Here is a 13,961-nt window from a genome sequence, read left to right as displayed (position 1 = left end):
CAACCACAGTCAAACTCACTTAAAGTAGAACTGTTAACATTTTCCAAATAGTTGTGAAACACCTAATAAACCTGTATGTTCTCCTTGCGCTTCAGTTAGTCACTGCCTATTTACCATGGGGAAAAAAAAGAAGGACTTTGACCTCTAGAATAGAATTTCAGGGGCGATCTCATCCAGAACGTCTGAAAAATGTGTCACCTCAAGCCACTAACCTATTTAACCTTTACTGTGTTTCATACTTAACAGAGAAAACAATTTCCTCTAACTGTATCCTAAGGGTACTGAGGAGATACTGATATCACTTACACTGTATTCTGGCAGATAAGGTTTCAATTTCATCTTTGGCATTCAAAGAGTCGAGTCTAATGATACTATATAAAAGTGGTGATCTCTTCTGCATTGATTTCCAAAATGCTAATTTGGTAATGCAAAAGGTGAGTGGTGATAAGCTTCTAAAAATGGTTAATTTATCTCCTGTAAGTTTAAAAAACATTGGCTTGGCTTCCTAATAAATAGGTGACTGAGTTAACTCCTGGAGAGTTAACCAAAATAGTTGTTTGTAATCTGAGAAAGTCTGAAGGTTGTTTGAAAGACTTGTACATTATATTTTTTGAAATGGATTCGAACAAGCTCATAATGTGCTGTAAGTTTGTCCTCCAAATAGTATAAAATACCTGTAAATCCTGAAATACCATTTGAAGTGTTTCTCCAGGATATGATTACAAAGCATCCTTCATCCATTTTAAAAGTTAATGTTAATCAAGGCTTAACTATGAGTGAGAGAAAAACGCATCTGAATAATTAAGCTAGATAGCTTGTGTCCTGCTTCCATACGACCAAAAATATGCCTCCTCCTGGATTATTTTCTACTTTCTTGTAATCTAAGAAATGGTTTACTATACAGGCAATACAGTTTCCATGGTAAATACAATACCAAAAAAAAAATAATCCTTTCAGTTACAAATTTATTTATCTTCCTGGCATTGCTAGTCACATACCAGCCATGTAACATAATATAATGACATTCGTAGCTGTAGACCTGGAGTTGCTGGAGGAGGCCATGCAATGGTTGTGTAATGCCTTGCGTGCAGTCCTATGAGGCTGTGCCTACTTGTATTGAGTCTGCACACTCGAAATACTGTACGTTATGTTTCTGCTTCAAGTAACTAATTAATGAAGGCTGAAATAATTAATGATGAATGTAACAGAAATACAGTGTGGGGACTGAGGTTAACAAGTTTATCTTATTCCTTACCATTCATTATCTGTGCATCTCTGATATTAATTGAGTAAACTGTGAAAACAAGAATTGAATAAGTATAACTTAACACCTATGAGTCCCGCAATATTTCAATTATACTTTTGCCAACGTGAAAGGTGTGCAGTAAATCATCAATCAGACTACTGAAGTGAGAGTGTAGCAGGTAACACCGGAAGATTCACTCCCCAGGGACAATGGTATTGTTACAACTCCCTATTATTAAGCAGCAATACTATTGGAAGTACAGCAAAATAATTGTTTTATTTCAACCTGGCTGCTGATGTCATTCCTGTCAAAACAAATGTGAAAAAAATCCACTTGGGATGCAGACTTCAGCATGACTTCAGCTCATGCTTAAGTCATGATGAAAGGTGCCCAGGATATCTTCAAAAATACTTAACAACTCAGTGAACAAGGTTCAGAACCTGCAGGAATCATTCTCATCTCCTCTTCTAACAAAAATTAAAGAAAAACAAATCTTTCTTGTTATTAAAAACAAATATCCTAAGAGCATCTGGACTTTCCAAATGTTTAGCATGTGGATGACTCACCAACTTTATGCTAAGATACCATGCTATTATTTCAAAACCAAAATATCAGCTTTGACATTTTTATATGTCGCACAGAGATCCGTAGTCTTTCTCATTATTATATATCATTTCAGTTTTTAAAAGTCTAGAAAGCATTAAGCACGATGCTGATTTTGAATTAAGGAAGGTCTTGTACAAAAAAGATATTTTCTCTGACAAACTCTGTCTGTTTGTCAAAAAGAATTGTATTTAAAAATACATTTGTCTTTCTTTTTTGGACAGGCTCTCATATTAGCTGAATTGTACTTGTTGTAGAATTTGGAATAGGAGGAAAAAAGTTATCCATTTTTTTTCCCCAGCTAGCTCAGGACTTAGAACTGACCAATCAAGGTGGTCTTTCCAGGAATTCTCTGTTCACTGGATCTTGCTAGAAGACTATTGAAAGTGTAGCTTTTCTACCACTTCTTGTGAAGAGGCTTTGACTGCTCAGGAACATCGTTTATAATGGGTGTGGGAGGGAAGAGATATATGTACTTTTATCTTTTATGTAATTGCAGATATCCTTGCTAATATTTTTTTACCAATGTAAGTGATTTAAAGGAGCAGATTGTTTTTTATTATTTATTTATTTATTTATTTAAGAATTTTGTGGGGAGGGTGGTGGTGCTTGTATAGAACTTGAAGTATAAAAAACATTCTTAAGAATTTGCAACTGTAAAACTTCATTTTGGCTTATGTGACTACATATAATTTTCATGCACAATGAATATACACTTAAGTCCTCATTGTGGTCATGCAAGTTGTTACTTCGAATAAAATAGACCATGATTCTTAGCTTGAGTGACCAATACTAAGAAAGAGAAAGTAATCTAAGCCAAGGAAGGAAAAGCGTGTTCCCATGTCACATCTATTATGTTGATAAACAAATCAAGAATAAACTCGCTATTTTTGTTCCAGTGATACATGGAGTTTCAGATTGTACTGGGTCTGGCTGAGACGGAGTTAACTTTCCCTGCTGTAACCCATACAGTGCTGTGCTCTGCACTTGTAGCTAGAAGAGCATTGGTATCACACCAGTGTTTTGTCTACTGCTGAGCAGTGATGGTACAGCATCAGGACTCCCTCCAGCCCTGCCAAAAGTCAGCAGGCTGGGGGTGGGCAAGAGGTTGAGAGGGGACACATACCTAAACCAGCCAAAGGGATATCCTGTACTATGTGGTGTCACACTCAACAATAAAAGGTGGAAAAAGGGATGGAGAGGGGAGGGGTCCCAAACAACAGCTACGCGTATTGAGGTCCTTCTTCAGGGATGTGGTCAAGCATCACTCCTTGGTGGGAAGAAGGGAGTAATTTCTTTCCTTTCTCTCTGTGCTTCCACAAGGCCTTTTTTTTTTTTTTCTTCTTTTTCTTTTCTTTCTTCTTCTGTTATTTTATTTAAATTAAATTATTTAATTTTCCCTTAAAAATAATTTTAATATATAATAATAATAATAATAATAATAATAGTCCCCAAAGATTTCCAGACCTTCCAGCACAGGGTGGTCTTTTGGTTGGTGTGATAGAAAGAGCAGGACTGAAGTATCTTCTGTAACAGCATCTGAGAATCATTTGGTTAACTCACCATAGACTGATATCTAGATGATCTCAAAATCAAGAAAAAAACAGGTATATAAAACTTCCTTCTCTCCAAATTTTAGTGCTAAAGTTGTGTTAGAAAATATGTATGTACATACCAAGTCCAGAGAGAATGACTTTCAGTGTACAGAGACCTATATCATGAATACAGGAATTAAGGCCTCAGTGTATATGCTATGTGAAATCAGACCCTCTGGACTTGTGATATACTGCTTTTCATGATAAATTGGAGTCTTTTTTAACCATGTAGGTTTATTAATTTCCCTTGGTTCTCTCAACAGAAGGAAGACTACTTTCTACTGTGGGTGTATTTATATCTAGCACAGGTATAAAATGGTTTCTGTTTTATTAAAAGATATGATTATAGCAGTATGACCCAAGAGTACAGAATCTGTCAAGCAGCTGCTAAATTAAATTTCTCTAAAGTCCTTGCTCTTACACACCTGAACATAGTTGTCCACAGGCCTGAAAAAATCAGACATAGATAGGAGGAGAGACCAGCATCCTCTCAAAAGGCTGCACCAGTCTCTGATTGCGTCCTTTCAAAGCAAGCTAGAACTTTTAGCTACACTTTAATGCAATGCATGGGCTGGATATGTCAATATAATCATAGTGACTTCATAATCCCCCTATATGCGTCCATTGCTATTTTCTTTGGATCTTTATATAAGATAATTGAATAGTCTCTCTCCTGGGGAACAATCTTCATTTCCTGAGGCCTAAAAATCCCTTTGCCTTCCTTACTCTTATTCCTGTTACCCATTGCAGTCCATTAGGTATACAGTTCCTTCTCAGTAGCTAATGAGACTTAAATAAACATACTGAGAGACGAACACGGCCTCTACAGTTTAATAAATGATGCTGATTCTGGTCTCAATTACACTGGTGTAAATCTGGAACAACACCACTGCTTACAGTTGAATTGCTCTAGATTTATATCAGAGCTGTATTTAGACCATAGATTTTAGTTTTTTAACCTGCTGGGACTTTATTACTGTGATTAAAGCCATTTTAAAAACCAACATATAAAGATAACAGATGAAGTTGTGTTCCTATTTTTTGCCATATCTCTGCATACTGCAACTCTAGCTCTATTTTTTATCTATTTTAAAACCGTACTTTTCCAATAGTTAAGGAACTGATAACATTTTACTGATAACTGATAAGATAACATTGCATATTATAATTAGAAGACCAATATTTCTTTTCTTACAGAAAGCCCTTTAACTCTGCCCTTGAATTTTTGTACTTTTGTCTGCAAATAATGTGTAGCCCAAGTTTTTAAACATACTTTGCTGTCTTGTTCTTAATTAAAATGAAGTGATTTGAAAGATGGAAGAAACACAATGCATCTTAAACTAGTCAGAGGAACAAAGCACCGTTTTGTTCTATAAAGCAAGTAGTGCCAGAGATAGCATGATCACATTGCCAATGTTATAATGAACAGGTTGTTCAGAATCTGCCAAAAATCAAAGGTGAGTCAATGGAAAAAAAGACATTAAGAGGAGAGACACAGACAGTCAGCTCTCAGACAACACAAACATTTGAGTCAAGCAGCTTTCTACCACGTTTTTCCTTTTAGGTCAAAATAATAGTAAACAACAATATTCTTTTTACAGAAACTGAGTAGCCTTCCTATTTCCTAGTTCAGATAAACTATGAGTAAAAATAAATATACACAGTTTAGAGAAGAATATCTATGTGCTTTAATTCTGATGTGGAGGTGTTAAAATTCGCATTAAGCGTCATGATATTAACCTTGGTTGAAGCTGATTCAGCTCAATAATTTTTCTAGAAAGTGCTAGAATTTGTTGAAAAAGTGAAATCTGAAGGACATCGAGGTGCTCAAGCGAGTCCAGAGAAGGGCAACGAAGCTGGTGAGGGGTCTGGAGAACAAGTCTTAACGAGCAGTGGCTGAGGGAGCTGGGATTGTTCAGCCTGGAAAAGAGAAGGCTCAGGGGAGACCTTATCGCACTCTACAGGTACCTTAAAGAAGGCTGTAGTGAGGTGGGGGTTGGTCTATTCTCCCACGTGCCTGGTGACAGGACGAGGGGGAATGGGCTAAAGTTGTGCCAGGGGAGGTTTAGGTTGGATATTAGGAAGAACTTCTTTACTGAAAGAGTTGTTAGGCATTGGAATGGGCTGCCCAGGGAAGTGGTTGAGTCACCATCCCTGGAGGTCTTTAAACGATGTTTAGATTTAGAGCTTAGTGATATGGTTTAGTGGAGGACTTGGTAGTGTTAGGTCATAGGTTGGACTCAGTGATCTTGGAGGTCTCTTCCAACCTAGACGATTCTGTGATTCTATGTTGAAAAGTTATGAGGAAGCATAACTCTCTGGTTGTATGAGTCTTGAGAACATAAAAATGAAGTTATTCTAAGTTGATGTTGGATAAAAGTAATTGCCATTCTTGATGAAGGGATTATCTTCAGTAGTGCTGAGGACAGGAATCCATACATATTGTAATAGTTACCCGCATCTTCCTGTTATAATAAGAAGAAAATGTGTGTGGGAAGGGGGAGGGGGAAGAAGATTAAAAAACCTGTGCAACAGAAGCCATTTGAAAGACAAGATTTGCCAACTATCGTTACCATAGTTACCTTGCATTATAATTATAGAAGAAAGATCTGTGATAGTCTAATTTAACCATGTGTGGGAAGTATCAGTGATTGGATGATGACCCCTGTTCTATGAAATTAAGAAAAGATGTGGCCTCTCTTAGCACATCAGACTCATGGAAATGAATTAACAGTCTCATTAAAAAAGTCAACCTATCAGTGTAATAATGATGAATTATGTTTATTTCAAGACATCTGGTCACATTTCCTAGAGAACTATGACTGATTTATTTTTTTTTAATTTAAATTTTTATTTTTTAAGAAAAGAATAACTGAATGTTTTAGTGTTAATTTTCAAACCCATTGTCATGTCATGTATTATAAAATTGTTGATGCAAACTCCTGCCAAAGAATTAAAGTACACTGAAAAATCTAGACTAACTTTAAGGACTGAATACTCATCTGTTTGTTAAAGTTATATATGCAGGCCTCCATGGATCTTCGTTCTTCCTGTTTGTGAACTGATCTTTCCTGAGACATGCATGATCATCTTCCTACAGCTAATCACTTTGGATACTTCTTCAACACGTTCATCTTGGGAAAAAAAAAGGGGGTGTGTGTGAAGAGATTTCAGAATAATCTTCACAGATTAAGAAAGCACACATTCTCCATCTGATTTTCCTTGCAATTCACACTGGCTCACACCTGGTGTGGGACTTGGACGACACACAAGTTCCAGGATGTTGCAACTAAATCCTTCATTGAATTCTCATGCTGATACAAACCATGGACTACTTGTAGATCATTTGCTTTGCCATTGTTCTACCGTTTCTCCTGGAGACACCCATACAGAGGACTGCACAAGGTGAAGATACATGCTAACTCATCTGCTTAGTAAGTGCTCGTAGAAATCTAGAAATCCAATGATGTGAATGTCTTGAACTTCCCCTTGTGTGCCTAGAGAAGAATTTGTAGTATCAAGTCTGTAATCCTTGCTAACAGGTTAGTTTCCTAGTTGACCTTTTTGTCCTTTTGGAAACTTCCTCCTACCTTTCATTATGAAGAGCCTACAGCCGAGTAAATTTTACAAGTGTACTTATATGAGAGGGGGACTGTTTTGTGGTCTGATTGCTATTGAGTCACAGCTGCACAGACACTATAAGATACTGTGCATATATTTACACTGTGGTCAAACAACAGATCTTACTATAAAATGGCTAATTTGGGACCTGCTAGCATCATAGTCATGGGAGTTTAAGCTAGTTGCCTTCAAGTTTATTTGTTTCTTGGACAGATTTTACAGCCTCCTTTAAGCTTTTGGTGGCCTCTTCTACCATTGAGATTAGGACATGAAATAAAGTTTAAAATTACGCTAGGTGTGTCTGCAAGGGTTGGAACACATCCCTTTTTAAACATAAAACACTCTGTGCTGTGTTGTGACTCATGCTTAACTTTCTGTCAGCTTGGCATTTTTCTATGGCAACACCATTACATTTTTATTAGATCTCCTTGTTTCCCATAGCTTTTTCCTGAGAAAAATCAACCTGGATGTTCTCCAGTTTTTCTACCCAGACTACCCATTTTTCTATCACCCAAATCATGGCATACCTGTGAAGCATGGAAACTCTATAGTTTTGTTTATTACAAAAAGAAGAGTCACTTTGTTTACATGAGGTGACTCAGAAATCTTGGCTTTCTGCTATTTAGGCCACTTCTGCTTCCTGCTTGTTTGGTTTTTAGAGTCTCATCATGGCTGCAGAGGATGGGTCATCACATCAATAGTTTTGCCCCCTCCCTATTCTTCTGAGTTTCTGTTTCATTCCCTTATAATTCTAGACTGGTTTCCAAGTTTCATTTAGTTCTACATGAAAGATGCCTTGAAATATAACTAAAAACATCCTATACTGAAATAGCTTTCTTTTCAATTCACTAAATTTTTACGTGTTTCCTCTCAAGTCAGAGAAAAACCCTTAGTCCTTTTGACATGTGTTACTTGTTTTCTTCTCTACCACTGACCCAGAGATATCAATTGTTCGCATAGTCCTAGTTGTGAGACAGATTTTTAGTTAGTGTAAACTGGAGTAACTCCCTTGATTTTGCTAAACTATGTCAGCCTACACATACTGATAATCTGACCTGTAACCAATTTGTTCTCTACTGAATATTCAATTTTCCTACACCTAGTATGAAGGATGAAAGTGGGAAGGAAATAATAAAATAGTCTTTTTTTTTTTTTTCTCTGTAAAACTATTCTTATTCTACTCACATACTGACATGCATGTCAAAGAAGCCAGTAAATCTTAAGTGTATGTTTCAGGTCAGCATTTTCATCTTTTTTCTTCCTGGTGAAGGAATTAATTATAAATGTGCAATACTTCGTGGGAGCAAAAAAATATATTGATAGATTTTTTTTTCCTTTTTCTCCGTAACATGATTAAAACAATTCAGAGAAGCAAACCATAACAACCTCACTATACTTTCTGAGTCTTATCCTGTCTTTACAGAGTGGCATTTATTGCCTGGGGAGAAGTTTAACTAAGGACTGGAACGACCCAAATTTTCCATATTTGTTGCATGACCATGGAGTATGCAGAATCTTTAAAGCCATCTGATACTTTTTCTGCACTTTTCTGTGAAGCCTAACATCATGAATATGTGAAAAAGATCTGTTAATTAATTTTCAGTGGGGGACACTAATGTCGCTCATGCGTGAATGACTGAATTTAAGCCTGTTAAGCCATTTCTTCAGGTATCAGCCTTGACTGGATATAGAGGGTGAGGGAACATTTCTCATTCTGATTACGCTCCATTTTACAGTACAGAAGTGTTAAGTATCACAGATTCTTCCGTGTTAAGAAAACAGTGTAAGGCTGTTAAGATGTAACTATGAATTGTCTTCATTTTGAAGCAGATTTTTCTTTTTGCTTCCACAGCAGTAATGCCTTAATGAAAATGAATAAACAGTTCTGGCTGTAAAGCCAGATGCTAAATTGTTTCACAAGCAAATTGTTTGCTTATGCAAGTGAGATAATAGGCCCTTAAACTCATTCTGCACATATACACAGTGCCTAGTATTAACATACTAACATAGGCTAAACTCTGTGGTTGCAACTATTTGGACATGTGGAGGTATATGCACAAAGAATCTTGCTGATTTAGTTGTGGTCTAAAAGCTCACACTGAAGACTCCAGCCTCACAGAGCTTTCTGATTTTAAGAATAAAAATTTAATTTTTTATATGAATCTTTTCAAAACGCATATTCAGGATTTAATATAGCAATGCTGAAATGGGTAAGAAAAGCTTCTTACCTCAGTAGTTCATTGCTTCACTCTATGGGAATTATTATTAAACAAGTTTTTGCAAGACCTGAAACTTTTCTATGGGGAAGGTAACAGGGTCCAATTTTTGAAGAAACAAATGTTCTTTGAAGTAAGCCAATGTCAAACATTGAACACCTGGAATCTTTTTTCTTTTTTTTTTTTTTTCCCCACTTCTATGTCTTCTGTTTCACTCCTACATCTGCAGATTTGAATATTCAAGCACAAGCTGAGAGTAGGAGTACATTATTTTGGGCTACTGGTATTTAGTTTGAAACTGTCAATCAGTCTACAGTGAGTGTACAGTGAAGAACAAATACTGCCAAACTCTGAAAAAAACACTCATTACTCTTGATATGAAACAAATTTATACTGAATAATATTAAATTAAATGTTAGTAGTTCACGAATTGTATATTAAATGTTGGTACATGTTGACTTCCTCACAGGGCTCTGAAGTAGTGAAAGCAAAAGTGCCCACATGGTGCTTAAGTAAAAATGGCTTCCCATGAATTCATTTTTCTTATGTTTTTCTCCACGTCAGTAACAATTTTTCTTCACTGAATTAAAAGAATGAAATTTTCTTTTGTCTTCTATCTATCCTTCACACAAATGGATTTAGACTTAATACTACAAAGCTGCACAACATAGTACCTCTAATAATGTAGGGCAGGAACATTTGAACGTTCTCAGTCAACTGAATTAACCGAACCTTCAGAAACTGCTGAAAGAAAACAGGACAAATTCGCCCATATCCAGTTGTCTATGTAAATGTGGTCTCTGGAAGAAAGGAAAATAATATGAAAAAATGTATAGGATACCTGGAAATAAATTAGATTTTCCAAAGCAATGGTGATAAGATATTTATACAAAAAAAAAATCAGAATTAAAAATCGAGGTGCAATGTCATTGTCAAATTAATGAGTATTAGATAGAATATTATCTTATCGATTTTTTTCCAACTAAAGGGTTTTTCAGAATAAAGATTAAAAGTCACAGTGAGTTCAGCTCAGCTGTTGTCTGAAGCTTGGTCTGAGGAGCATCTATGTGGTGCCATGTTGATGTAGTGGCCATCTGTTTGGCTGTTTTTGTGCCACTGTGGTGGTATAGCTGGTAAGAAAACAAGCTGAACTGCTGAGAAATGAGTGGAAAGCTTTTATGCTGGAAAATACTAATTTATAAATATATATATATATAAAAACAAACCATAAAATGAATTTCATTTGAGAAAAAGAGGTTTGCTAAAAGCACAACTCATATGCAGTGTGTGAAATTTCTATTCAGAAAAAAAGACAGAGTCACAGAGTCAATATAGACCTTATTGGGATCACAGAGTACCATAGCATCTTGTTTACCTGGCTACTGTTCTGAGAAACCCTGTGTCTTGAAAAAACACAGTACAATGCAGATTTCTTGGCACATTTTTCAGAACCAGTTTTTACTTTATATTTTTCTTGTAAACTTTGAGAAAACATCTTTTTATTATTATTATTTTTTTTCCCAATCCTTGATTGATTGTTTATGTGTGATGTTCAATAATTTTCTACTAAGTATTTCTTATGATTATGATTCAAGCAACTTTAACAAGTAATTAACATCTATTGCCTTGGTACATTTGTTAGTAATACGTGAAACAGAACACCCTTTTACATGTGTTTGAATGTGCAGTATATTTTTTTTTCTTTCAAAAGTAAGGTTAATCTTGACTTATATCTAAGATTAAAGCCTTAACTTGTTTTAAGTACATATATATATATATAAAGTGTTAATGCCTAATGACCCCTAAAGTACTTTGTTCAGAAAATACAATTTGCTATAATTTACTGAATTACTTCTTGCAGTGTTAGTAAAGAAAATCATTCCATGGTAATCAGTAGGACTCAGACAATGTTGTAACATCAATCTGAAAAGTTCAAGCAGGTCTTATAAGAGCAAAGTTAATAACGCACACTCTGGTATACACCATTCCTGTTATGGACGATAATATTGCTAATTATGCAGTGAACTCTGTAAGAAGCAACCACTCAGAAAACCTAACAAAAGCCCCTTGCAGAACAAAAGTAATTGCTAGCAAAGAAGGTAGAGCAGAACTATCAATATAAGTGTAACCAAGAGGCGGTCTATGGATTTCTGTGGCACAGTGTGAAGTTGTGGAAATTCTGCTCTCAGAGGTTGTTTCATGAAGGTTATTTTCTTGTACAGATCCTTTTCTTGTTCAATTACTACTGGGCATGTGCCCAAGACAAGATTGTATCTAGGCAAGTTGATCTTGTAGAACTATGTCTGTGAATATGGTATTTTCATAAGAATAATTACACATACAATCTACTGAGATTCATGCTGTTGTTCTAACACCTTTAACCAAAACAGCTGAACAGAAAAATAGCTAAATACTTATTTAAAGTTTTATTTTAACTTATTTGTAGGATTTCAATTTTTACACTTCTCAGTATAATTTTAAATGGTGCCAGCGAACCTACACATGGGCTTGATATTAAGGTTGACACAGAATTTCTACTCATGTAAGGGCCACTTCTGAAAGTAGTCATCAAACTTTCACTGAACGTCTATTGGGGCATCCAAAATGAACAAATACAATTTGATCTTTCAGAACTGCTTAGTATCTGAATCTTCTGTTGGCCTTACTTCAACATCCTTGATATGTGCTGACATCACGAGGTACTTTTGGCTCCAAGCTACCATCAACTAAATTATGCATCAGCACAATCATAATAAATCGACAGTACTCTGTTGGTACAAATACAGGATCACCTTAAATACTGAACAGAAGCACTTCATTTTTTACTTGCAGTTTATTTTGCAAATTTTTTGACCTTTGCCTTCTGCAGTGTCTGGAGAGTATAAGCTGCTCTGTTGATTGTGATACCATTTTGAGCATTGCACTGCTGCTTAGTGCTGAGTCATGCAAAAGAAGCAAATTGATGCAATCTTTTTCAGACCTGTCTCTTGACAGCCATATACTTCAGGAGGAGGTGCAGGTTGTTCACATTTTTTGAGAAGTCAGAGAAGTTAGCTTTCTTTATTTTGAAGGAAAGGGTCATTCCCATTTCCACTTGCATTTTAAAATGACTTTCTCACTAGCATTACAGTATTTCACTGCTAGGCTTTGATCTAGAACTGTGGTAAATGGCAAGAAGCTTTAGTACTATTTCTGGGAAATACAACGAATATTGTCGCATCTTAAGAAACCCTAACAGCATGGCTTCAATATAACTGATGCTGAAGATAGGGAAAGTACCAGTGACCAAATAGTGCCCTTCCATATTTCCAAGTATTATATTTTATAAAGCAATTGGATTTGCCTATATGTATGGGAAGCAGAATTTTCCCCTGACTTAAAAATATTGTGTAAAAAGTCTGAAAACACAGGACTTATAGAAAATATTTTTTTCTTTGCCTGATGGTTCTGATAGAGGCCAGGAAAGCAGTGACTATTTGCTGTCACAATTTGGTAGTCTGTGTGAAACGAGAGAGTGAGTGCTGCCAGTTACATTTTCTGACTAATCCAATGCCTGTTCAGCTATGGCAGTTGAGAATGCATCTGAATAATGAAATATTTCCCATGCTTGAAATCAAGCAGGTGGTTTAGTACCTTGATGAGTCAGGTGTCATAACAGAAAACACTATAACTTACTGCTTGTTGGCATGTCTGTAAGTAGGCTCAGCCAAGAGGCCAAGAAAGGAACGGACTTCTCAGCCCAGGAAGCTTGTTGGCAGCATAATATGGGAGCTTACCCTGTCACTGCCTAGGCTGTGCTGGGAGATTAATGGTTATTTTATTCTGACTACATTCAAGTAGGAGACTACACTACAGCCTCTTGAAGAATGGCTAAAAGTCTGTGTGTGCCTCTCTGTATAAATGCACAAATATATATAGTATGCATATATATATACATATAAATGTGCACAACACATATATAAAGCTAGATGTAAATGACTCAGCTACTGCTGAGATTCATATGTCAAACAAACAAACACATAATTTCATTGGCCTTTCTCTGCAACTTACTGCTGTCACACTTCAATTAACTTCTTCACACAACTAAAATGAAGAAAGAATTAATAAAAATGAGAAAGACTAAATAAAAAGTAATGAATAAAAACCTTGTGTCAGAGCAGATGTTTTTCTAGATTTTTTTGTCATTATGAAGTTTCTGCATGATAGGGTTGTGTGTGAAGAACATCTGAAGAATCTTTCAATTACTATGCTTAAAAGAAATTGGAAAATATTGTTTTTCTGGTTAACAAGGACTGAGTTTTCAATGTCTGTTTTGTTTATGTATCTCAAAGTATGCACATAGATATATAGGAGTTTAAAGTCCTTTCCCAAGGTCTTCAAATCCAGTGTATTCCTCCTCTTCAAGCAGAGGCTTAACTCACAGTTCAGATAAAGAGTGTCAATATTCGTACTCTCTAGGAGAAATCATTTATCTTGATTTGGTGGCTGAGCCAGCTGTTGTGCACACGAACAAAGGCAGGGGTTCTTCACAACACGTCTGAAAGTTGTGTCTTAGCCAGTGCTTCAGGGCTTTCAGCAGATACTGGCCCAGCTACAGTATATATCCAAGATCCTTCAACCAACCTAGAATGTCAGAATTATCCTCCTGTGATTTTCTCCAGTCTTGCTGCATTTGAGGAC

This window comes from Anser anser, assembly GCF_964211835.1.
Source record: "Anser anser genome assembly, chromosome: 1".
Classification (NCBI taxonomy): Eukaryota; Metazoa; Chordata; class Aves; order Anseriformes; family Anatidae; genus Anser; species Anser anser.
Note: the sequence above shows the minus strand (reverse complement) of the source record.